The sequence below is a fragment of the Mauremys mutica genome, unplaced genomic scaffold, assembly GCF_020497125.1.
Source record: "Mauremys mutica isolate MM-2020 ecotype Southern unplaced genomic scaffold, ASM2049712v1 Super-Scaffold_100365, whole genome shotgun sequence".
Taxonomy (NCBI): Eukaryota; Metazoa; Chordata; order Testudines; family Geoemydidae; genus Mauremys; species Mauremys mutica.
In genome coordinates this window covers 1-10,058 of record NW_025423323.1, presented here as the reverse complement: position 1 = coordinate 10,058, position 10,058 = coordinate 1, and the positions used below count along the sequence as shown (strand labels likewise).

General features: G+C 50.5%; 2 non-coding genes across 2 annotated transcripts; both read left to right on the top strand.

The window, feature by feature from the left end:
• Positions 1 to 4,382: 4,382 nt before the first annotated feature.
• On the top strand, positions 4,383 to 4,600 carry LOC123361114. The gene has a single exon (XR_006576108.1). It is a non-coding gene; the product is annotated as a small nucleolar RNA U3 (small nucleolar RNA).
• A 2,195-nt stretch (positions 4,601 to 6,795) lies between these two features.
• On the top strand, positions 6,796 to 6,868 carry TRNAK-UUU. The gene has a single exon. It is a non-coding gene; the product is annotated as a tRNA-Lys (tRNA).
• Positions 6,869 to 10,058: the final 3,190 nt, after the last annotated feature.

Below are 10,058 nucleotides of genomic sequence, written 5' to 3'. Positions count from 1 at the left end.
CCCCACATCGAAACTTTTAGGCATTCCACAATGATGGGGGACCATTGCATGGGCCCCTCTCAACTTAAATCCTTTAGTTTAGAATCTGTTAAATGCTGCCCAACCCCTCTAGACAGTTTCCAGTGGTCTAGCACATCGCACTTGTTCCCCCAAACCTTCCCTGAGGGAAACACAGATCCAAACTCTCCTTGACTCGTAACCCTAAGGGAAATATACCATCTCCCCCACCTTCTTCCCCCTCTCCTAGTTGATGGGAAAGAATACCTTGATTCAAACTCCTTGAATCAAACAAAGAGGGGATTCACTTTTCCCCCTCTCACTTCCCCTGAAAATCCAAACAAGGGAAGAAAAGAAAAAGAAATCCAATCAGGTATCTAAAAAAGAAATAGAATTTTTATTAAAAGAGGAAGAGAATGAAAGTACACTATCTCTGTAACACCAGGATGGAAAAACCACGAGCAATCTACGGCAGTGTATATGCGTGTCTTGTTGTTGTGTGAGTATTGGATCGCAAGTGCCTACTCCTGCTCTCGCGAAGTTGATTCCTCTCTACCTCCACGTTGCTGCAGGATAGCCCCTCCCCACCAATATGAACGCAATTGCCGATAGGTGACCCGGATTCGAACCGAGACAGATACACAGCGTCTAGCGCGCCCTTCGCGCATACACAGTCAGCAGCGTTGCTGTGGCCACCTAGTGCCATACCACTAACTTTCACTATAAACGATCACGGCCACCAGGCGCGCTGGGGCGCCCCGCCTACCAGGAAGCAACCAAGCGCCCGAATAATTGCTCAGGCTCTGCGCTCTCGGGGCGCGGCCAACCTACCCTGCCGCGGCCAAGGCCCACCCAAGGTCTTTCTCATGTCTCCCACATTACAGTCACAAGGTTCAAATGCTGAGCAAAGGAAAAAAGACAGGAAGCCAATCCCATAGCCTGTCCCTTTTTTCTGTCTTCCTCCACCATCCTGGAACCGAGTCCCTCCCTGCTTTTGTCTGGGCCATTGTCCTCATGGCCCTGGCCAGCCTATTTCCCAATTGCCCGCTCATGAAACGTGCCACACGTTGCAGGCCCCGAAGGTGGGAAGGCCAGGGTAGAGGCTTTAGGCTAAGGGACAGCGATTGTCTTTGCAGAGTATTTATAGGTAATTGTCCTCTCTGGAGGAGGAAAGTCCTCAGTTCGGGGTGCCAAAGGGAAGGAAGTGGCCGTAGAAGAAGAATGGAAGGCATGTGGTGAGGCAGGCCAGGGATTTCTTTGTTCCCTGCCTTGAATAAGGGGTCACCGCCTCCCAGTCGGGGAATTTCAAATCCCCGGTTCTCCCGCGTGACAGGCGGGGGATACTCCACCACTAATACTATACGAGGAAATGGGGCATATGTCAGTGGCCCCCAGCTCCCCCAGCACCAGCTGCGGTCAGCGTATCACCTCACACACACCGTCGCGATGGGGCCCCAGCAGGCAACAGCACCCCTGGCCCTCTTCTGCTTCCGCAAAGGCTTTGGCCAACATGCAACAGCCCTGCGGAAAAGCCCTGGCCCTCCTCACCTGCCCTTGGCCCAGCAGGACGCCTTTTCGGGCCTACACAGCTCCTCACACAACACCCGCCTGGGACCATTGCCCTCCCCTACCCAGCTTCAGCAGCACTACTTTTTTCCCTCTCAAAACCTCCTCTTGCCAATCCTCCCCCTTCCACACTTCAGACTCACCTCATCGCGCACAAAACTCACCTAGACCACGGCCCCTTCTGGCTTCTCAAGCGCTCCTCTTGGAGGGACGCAGCTTCCCAGGCACGCAGATCCGGTCTGATGGCTCCCAAGTGTGTCAAGTCCGTCCCCGCAGAGCATGCCCCATAGGGTGACATTGAAGATAACTGTGGAAACTACGGGACGGGGGTGGGTGGGGGGGGGTAAATAGGCTTCCTATATAAGAAAAAGTCCTCCCAGACCGGCCTGTCCCTTTAAACATGAGGACATACTGGTCACCCTGGAGCAGCCACCACACTCCTGCTCCCCGGTTGGTGCGGGTTTGTAACGACCCAGAGGCTGAACGCCGACGCGTGAAAGGGAACGTGAGCGAGGCTCGTAGCTCTCCGGCTCCACCTGTTGGGAAGCAGAGGGGCAATCGACTGAGAGCGACGTCCTGGCTAATTTAAATATCACCTGGTTCTCTGCCGGGTGGCTCCACTGGAGAGCTGGGGCATGGCCTGAGTGTGGCAGCACCTTATTTGCATATTAAAATCGGCATTTTGAGAACAAGGGGGTAAAATATGATTAAGTTTTGGGGTTTGGCACCACATGTTTAGTGCAGTCTGTGGGGAGCGGGGCTGAGCAGAGCCTGCCCCGACGGGGAGTGTGTGTGGTCACCCTGAGCTTGGAGCATGTTGCCAGACATGGGGAAGGGGCTGGGGGAGGGGGAAGGTAGGTTGGTTTTTCTATTTTTGGTGGAGTTTCTTATGTAAATTGAGAGTTGGCTTGGGGGAGGGAAATTGCGGACTCTTTCTTTGGGGGTTGTTGGGAGGAGTGACACAAGCGTCCTTGGTGGTGGTTGCTGCAGTGGGGCTCTCTGGGTGCTTGAGATCAGGGGCGGTTCCTGGTTGGCTGGTGCCTTGGCCTGCCTAGTGTTTTCTTACAGCTGATCTCCCATTGGCACTCATGTGGGGTGTGTCTCTGAAAGCTGGTCTCCCATTGGGCCCTCCCCAACTGACTTTCTGACAGGCTCATCTCCCATTGGTGACGTTGTCTGACAGCGATGCGGGGCGGAGCCGCCAGGGCCTTGTGCGCTCAGAGCTCAGCGCCGCCCGCGAGAAGCGGCGCGAGGCCGCGCGGGGCCGGGTCCGCTGCCGGGCGGAGGGACCGAGACCGCAGCAGCCGGCGCCGCCTCCCGCCTGGCGAGAAGCCGCAGCACCCGGGGGGGTCACAGGGCGCGAGGGCTTCCGCGCGCGGCTGTTTCCTGCCGGTCGCGGGTGACGGGTCCTGCCCGGGGCGGCCGCGGGGTCCCGATGGCAGCGGGGGGCTCTGGCGTCCGCCCGCCCGCGGCGGCTGGGAGCTGCGGGGCCACCTGCAATGGCCGGGGGCTGCGGCATCTCCTCACCCCCCCCCCCGGTGACTGGGAGCTCCGGGCTCTGCTGTGGTGTTGAGCGGTGGGAGCTCCTCTCACTGCCTGGGGCGGCCGGGAGCTCCGGGGGCTTCGGCGCTGCAGGGTCTGTGAGCAATGACGTGGGGCTGCGTGGTCCTCCCTGCCATCAAGGCCTGTTGGGAAACCCTGGGTCCATCCGCAGCGGCTGGGAGCTCTGGGGGTCCACTCGTAGGAGCTGCAGGGTCCATACGCAGTGGTGTGGGGCTGTGGGGGCTCCCCCGCCACCCATGGCTGCTGCCATACAGGGAGTATATATTGTGTGGCTTCTGCTCACATGACACAGAGAAAGTTGCCTATGCAGCTCCACAATGGTAAATAGGGTTCAGACCAGAAGATATCTTCTTTCCAAGTGGGAATTGTGCAGGGAGGAACAACAAACCTAGTGCAGCTGTGTTGCCACTGTCCACTAGCACTGAAATGGTTCAGAATGCCTTGGTTCAAGTGGCACCGGTTCTAAAAGCAAGGGTGATTTAGTGCTTGTGGTTCTCAAACAGGGGTATCCAATGGTCTTCCAGGGGGTACATCAACTCATCTAGATATTTGCCTAGTTTTACAACAGGCTACATAGAAAGGACTAGCAAATTTGTAACAAATTAAAATTCATACATTGATTTGTTTATACTGTTTCTCTGTACTATACACTGAAATGTAAGTACAATACTTATATTTCAAGTGATTTATTTTTATAAATATTGCATCTGATTTTGTAAGCAAGTACTTTTTAAGTGAGGTAAAATTTGGGGGTATGCAAGAGAAATCAGACTCCTGAAAGGGGTACAGGTGTCTCTAAAGGTTGAGAGCCACTGATTTAGTGCAGGTACCACCTGGTAACATAGAAACCCTGCAAAAACTTCTAGTGCAGCGTGAATTTGAGAGCAAGCCAGAGAGAAACAGCTGCAGAGCATGCTAAGAAAGGGCTGACCTGTCCGGATTGTCTGTGCCTGACAAGCTGTCATGTGGTATGGAGGAGCCTGTGAGAGGTATGGCAAAGCAAGAGGGTTTGATTTAGTTGCTAGGAGCTCCACATGCTAATCAGGAGGTGTGTTTCTGTAAATAGCGACATAAACATTTTCTAATGGCCAGTGTGCTAAAGCTGTCTCGATTGTGCTTTAAGGAAATGGGGACCTGATTTTAGATTTTTGTTCTTTAATTCGCTGGGGTGTGAAACCTGCTGTAATGAAAACATTCACCGTGGGAAGAAAGCTTGTGCACATTAGCCTGGGTGTGTAGCCGAGCACAACTTTCTTAAAACTATACTTTCAAGGATCATTTCTATAGTTTGTAACTAGAGAAGTGTGGTTGAAAGTGTCTGACCTTGCTAACCACGATGAGGAATTAAAGTGTTTTTTTCTGAGCATGAAGTGAGTGGATAGTGGTGCTTTAATGCATCTGCTGTCTGCTATTGATGAATGTTCTTGCTTTCCTTTTGGGAAACTGAGAGGAAAAGAACACAGACTCGAGTGGTTAGTTCTTATAAAACACATTTAAAAATAAATGTTTTGGTTTTCTTTTCTGTTATCTGAATTTGTTTAAAGCTTTTGTGCAGTTCTCTTTAGTGGCAAGTCTTAATTTGATTTGGTAGAATTTAGAAAAAAAAGTAAAGTTGTGAAAATAGTGTTTTAAAGGTCTCTAGTTCAGTACTTATTGAAAGATTTTTAAAATTTTTTTATGTTCTTCTCTCTCTTTTTTTCCTGTAATCTATTTGAGAATTTAGGTAGGGTCTTGTGTCTGCACGTTCTTTTCCTTTTCCACTTGTCTCTCTGCTTCTCTCTTCTTCCTTTCCCATTTTTCAGGAAGCCCCTATTTTTACTTCTCCTGCTCTGGCAGGGGGTACGCAGTTTGCTCTTGGCCCCAAGCCCATCAGACAATCCACACAGGATCTGAGAGTTGCTGTCTCTTGGCTGTATAGTGGGTAGAGGGTTCTAAAGCTGTCTCAGGGTATGTCTACACTATGGGATTATTCCGATTTTACAGAAACCATTTTTTGGAAACCGTTTTTGGCAAGTCACCAAAGATGGTTTCCAGCCAAGCCAAGCCATCCCATCCCATCCCATCTGTTGTTTTTACAAATTGACAATGACAGTTACAAGTTATATTATACTATCTGTTGCTGTCATGGGTGCTCTTGGCTAGCCTTGGTGAGGTCAGCCGGGGGTATATGGACAAAAATGGGAATGACTCCCCAGGTCATTCCTTTCTTTAAGTTTTGTCTAATGGAGAGTAAGTCCTATCTAGACTATCAGGTAAGCCTACTAAAGACCTAGAGAGGCAAATGGTGGTTCCAGGTCAGAATCCCAGACATCTGGCAGAAATGATGAGCTGCATGCTATTCTAGGGGGTGCCCCTGCAACAACCCCACCCATTGCTTCCCTTCTCTCCCACTGCTTCTGGGCTAAACATTATACCCCATTTGTGTGATGAAGTAATAAAGAATGCACGAATTTGAAACAACACTGACTTTATTGCCTCTGCAAGTAGAGCTCAAAGCGGGGAAGGGAGAACAGCCTCCAGCTACTATGATAATTCCAGGCAGGACTGAATCTCCAGGAGACAAAGCTTAAAGAAGAGAATGACCTGGGAGTCATTCCCATTTTTGCCCAGGCATCCCTGGCCCACCTCACCAAGGCCAGCCAGGAGCACTCACAGGACGATGATGACAGATATCAGTCCTACTATAACGTCTGCACGTGGGAAGGGAAGGAAAGTGGATGCTGCTGTGTAGGCACTGCTGCACCGCGTCTGCCAGCAGCATCCAGTGGACATACGGTGACATTGAAAAAAGGCGAGAAACAATTTTTTTCCCTTTGCTTTTGCGGGGGGTGGGGAAACATATACCCTGAACCACCTGCGACAATATTTTTGACCCTTCTGGCTTTGGGAACTCACCCAAGAATTCAAATGGTTTTCGGAGAGGTGCGGGAACTATGGGATAGCTACAGACATCAGTCGCCCCTCCCTCCATGAGCGTCCATTTCATTCTTTGGCTTTCTGGTACACTTGTCTCAGCTCTTTAAGTTTCAGCACCGTGTTGAGTCCCTGCTGTGGCCTCTCTTCACCATAGCCTTGGAGATTTTTTCAAATGCTTTGGCATTTTGTCTTTTGGAACGGCGTTCTTATGGAACAGATTCATCTCCCCATACAGAGATCAGCTGCAGTATCTCCCGTACGGTCCATGCTGGAGCTCTTTTTTGATTCTGGGACTGCATGGTCACCTGTGCTGATCGGCGCTCCACGCTGGGCAAACAGGAAAATGAAATTCAAAAGTTCGCGGGGCTTTTCCTGTCAACCTGGCCAGTGCATCCGAGTTCAGATTTGCTGTCCAGAGCAGTCACAATGGTGCACTGTGGGATAGCACCTGGAGGCCAATACCATTGAATTGCGGCCACACTAACCCTAATCCGACATGGCAATACCGATTTCAGCGCTACTCCCCTCGTCGGGGAGGAGTAGAGATACCAATGTTAAGAGCCCTTTATATCGATATAAAGGGCTTCGTTGTGTGGACGGGTGCAGGGTTAATGTGATTTAACGCTGCTAAATTTGATATAAGCTCATAGTGTTGACCAGGCCAGAGAGAGCAGCAGGTTTCCCCTATTGTTTCCCGCTCTTGTTTTCTTAACTAGTTTCTCCTCTGCACCAACTTGCTCTTTTGCTTTGTGAGCCTGGCTAGCTCAGTTGGCAGAGCATCAGACTTTTAATCTGAGGGTCCAGGGTTCAAGTCCCTGGTCAGGTGATAAACTACTCACCAAGATCTTATAGAGTCTTTCTCACATCCACTTTGATGTTACTTTTTCTCTTCAGGATTTTCCCTTTCCTCAGAGGGGCCTTTTTGTGTGTGGGTTTGAAGGGGCAACTTCCTGACAGCCCCTCTGTCCTCACAGCCTGGAGGAATAAAGGCCTCTGGGCATAGAGCATGTTCCTTCCCTGCACACACACACACACACACACACACACACACACACAAACACATACAAACACACAGAATATCCCTAAGGAATTAGAATCACCTGCTGCCTTCCCCTTTCCTGCTGGATCCCCAAACGAGGATGCTCTTCAGCCTAAACTCATGTCCCCTCTTTTCCCAGTGCCCCTCAATCCCAACCCTCAATTCCTCCTATGCTCACTGCTCCTCACTCCCAACCAGAGCCTGCTCCTCTTCCACCCTTCTCCTCTGTCCCAACCACAGCCCCCTCCTATTCCCAGTGCCCCTCAATCCCCACCACAGGCCCCCCTCCTCACGCTGCTCCTCAATCCCAATGCACAGCTCCCTCCTTCCCTCCAGCAGCAGGTGCTTCAGACCCCCTCAGGAAGATTTTCGTGCAAGGTTTCATTTATGAGTCTGCATGTGGATTTTTACAGTATGTTGGAAATATGTTGGGTTGCCGAAATGATCACTTGTGGCTGGTGTTGGATTCCCAGTCTCCATGTTCTAGGGGCAGGAGTAAAATAAAGGGTTGTTATCCTTGTTGTGTGACTCAAGGGCAGCAGAACTGGACTTGGCACATCCTGCATGAAGGGACACACCCTCAATTCAATAGCACTTGCTAGGCAGGGGACAGGGGTTCCAAAGTCAAGGGGGTTGTGTCCTGGGTCCTAATACTAAAATTTAGGTGTTAGACCAACCCTAAGACAAAGTGGCAGTGGCGGAATGAGTGAGTCTCTAGACAACATAGTAAGTATGGGGCCTTCTTATTTTCCCCCTTTTCCACCCAGGATGGCAGGTGAAACTCTACCGAGGCATCTCTGGGCTTGCACTGACTAAGGACAACAGCTGTGAGTGGGGTGCAGAGAGGGGATGGTTTCATCTTAAAGGACTTTTGGTTGCTGGACTTACGAACCATAGGGAGAAAGACCAGTGCCTAGCTTATTTGGGGGTGGGTTTTTCCCTCGTGGTTTATGTTTATGTGTTGGGGCTGCTGACATGACTTCTACTAACTCTGGGCTTACATTGCAGTGTAGACAATATCCTGAGAGGGCCTCTATACTGTGACAAAATCCCGCTGGCCTGGATGGTCTGATTTGGGCTCCTGGGGTTCAGGTTGTGGAGCTAAAAACTACAGCGTAGACATCTGGGCTCAGACTGGAGCCCAGGCTCGGTGACCCTCACCCCCTCGTGGGGTCTCGGAGGCTGGGCTCAAGCCCAAGTGTCTATGCTGTTATTTTATAACCTTGCAGCTCAAGCCTCACAAGCCTGAATCAAACTGACCCAGGGTTTGAGAATAGTGACTTGGGTGTGTTAATGGCTGTGTAGACATAATGCTAGGCTATGTCCGCACTGCAATGAAACACCCACGGCTGTCCGTGCCAGTGCAGGCACCTAGGGCTTGGGCCGTGGGGTGGTAAATTTGCAGCGTAGACATCTCGGCTCAGGCTCAATACCGGGCTCTGAACCCCACAAGGTTGGAAGGGAGTTTAGCAAGGAAAAAAGGTAGAACGGCAGTGGAGTATTACCCTGGACTCAATGGCATTTCTCCATTGGTCTGTCTGCTTTCGGCAGGGACAATAACACGTCCTGCTGCATTTTGTTATTTCAAAGGATGGTTTAGGATTTTCATTCTCACACATGGTGCTAACAAAGCAGGACTCAACCCTTGGTGCAAACTAAAATTGAAGCTGCTCACAGTGTTCTGGCAGCGACGCAATGAGCCCATGTTACGGTGTGAGAGCCCTAGACCTGCCGGCCGTTCTCCCCAAAGAGGGAGGGGAGTTCAATTACTGCCGCGAGGGGGCTGTAGAACACTCATCTACCAGCTCCTAAAACTCCCAAAGCTTTCAGTAACTCTGTGTATCAGTGCCTGTGAGTGTAATTTAAACCATTAAGAACAGCCACCCTGGCTGAGACCAAAAAATGGTCCATCTAGCTCTGTATTTTGTTTTCTGACAGTAGCCAATACCAGGTGCCCCAACAGCCAGTCAATAAGAAGGCTACCACTGGGAGTATGATAACACCAGGATCATCCTATGTACAAAACAGAGACCTTTAGCCAGCTAACCCACTGTGCCTGCCCTGCAAACTGACAGTGTCATGTTGTGACCCCCACACCTGACTCCCTGCCTTCCCCACCGGGACCTGACAAGGCTTTGCCTTCTGTTTTGGGATTCTGCCAAAGCAGAGGAGAAAGGTGATGTTTTCTTCCTAGATGCAAGCTGTGTGTGTGTGTGGTGTGCGCATATTTTGGGCCAGGTCTGCACTACAAAGTTATTTCAGCATCATATATATTGCTCAGGTTATGTGAAAAAAAAACACACAACGCTACACTCGGTCAACAGCTTGTGTGGCTGGTGCACACACTGCAATACCACGTCTGGCGACCCAACAAACAGCCCTGATTTGGTGACAGAAAAAGTAACAGATCTCGACAAGAGGCCTAGAGCTTTTTGCAGCAAAACGCTTAAAGTGACACATAGTCAGTGCTTAATTGCTGTTGGTAATCTATCACCTTAAACTGGCCTCCACACAGTATCCCACCATATGCCTGCCGTGAACTTGCCTGCCCTGCATTCCTGCTATAGAAGCTAGGCCCCTCCCCTTTCATAGCTCCAGAAAGTTCTGACAGCTAAGCTGCTGTCTACACTGGGATTAGGTTGATATAACTGCATTGCTTGGGGGGGTGTACATTTTTTACACCTCTAAGTAATGTAGTTACACAGACCTAATTTTGTAGCGTAGACCTGTACAAATAACCACTCACCCACACAGCTCCTCTGCTTTACAGAATCCAAACACGAGCAAAGCTTGTCAGGGCCCAGTGGGGATTGGCAGAGCATCAGGTATGGGCAGACACGGCACTGTAAGTAAGAGCAGGTACCATTGCTTAGCTGGTTAAACCCACTGCGTTGTAATCAGGAGACCCTGGGTTCAATTCCTAGTGGTGCCTTGGGGAGTGGCTTTTGGGGCACCTGACATTAGCTACTGTCAGAAA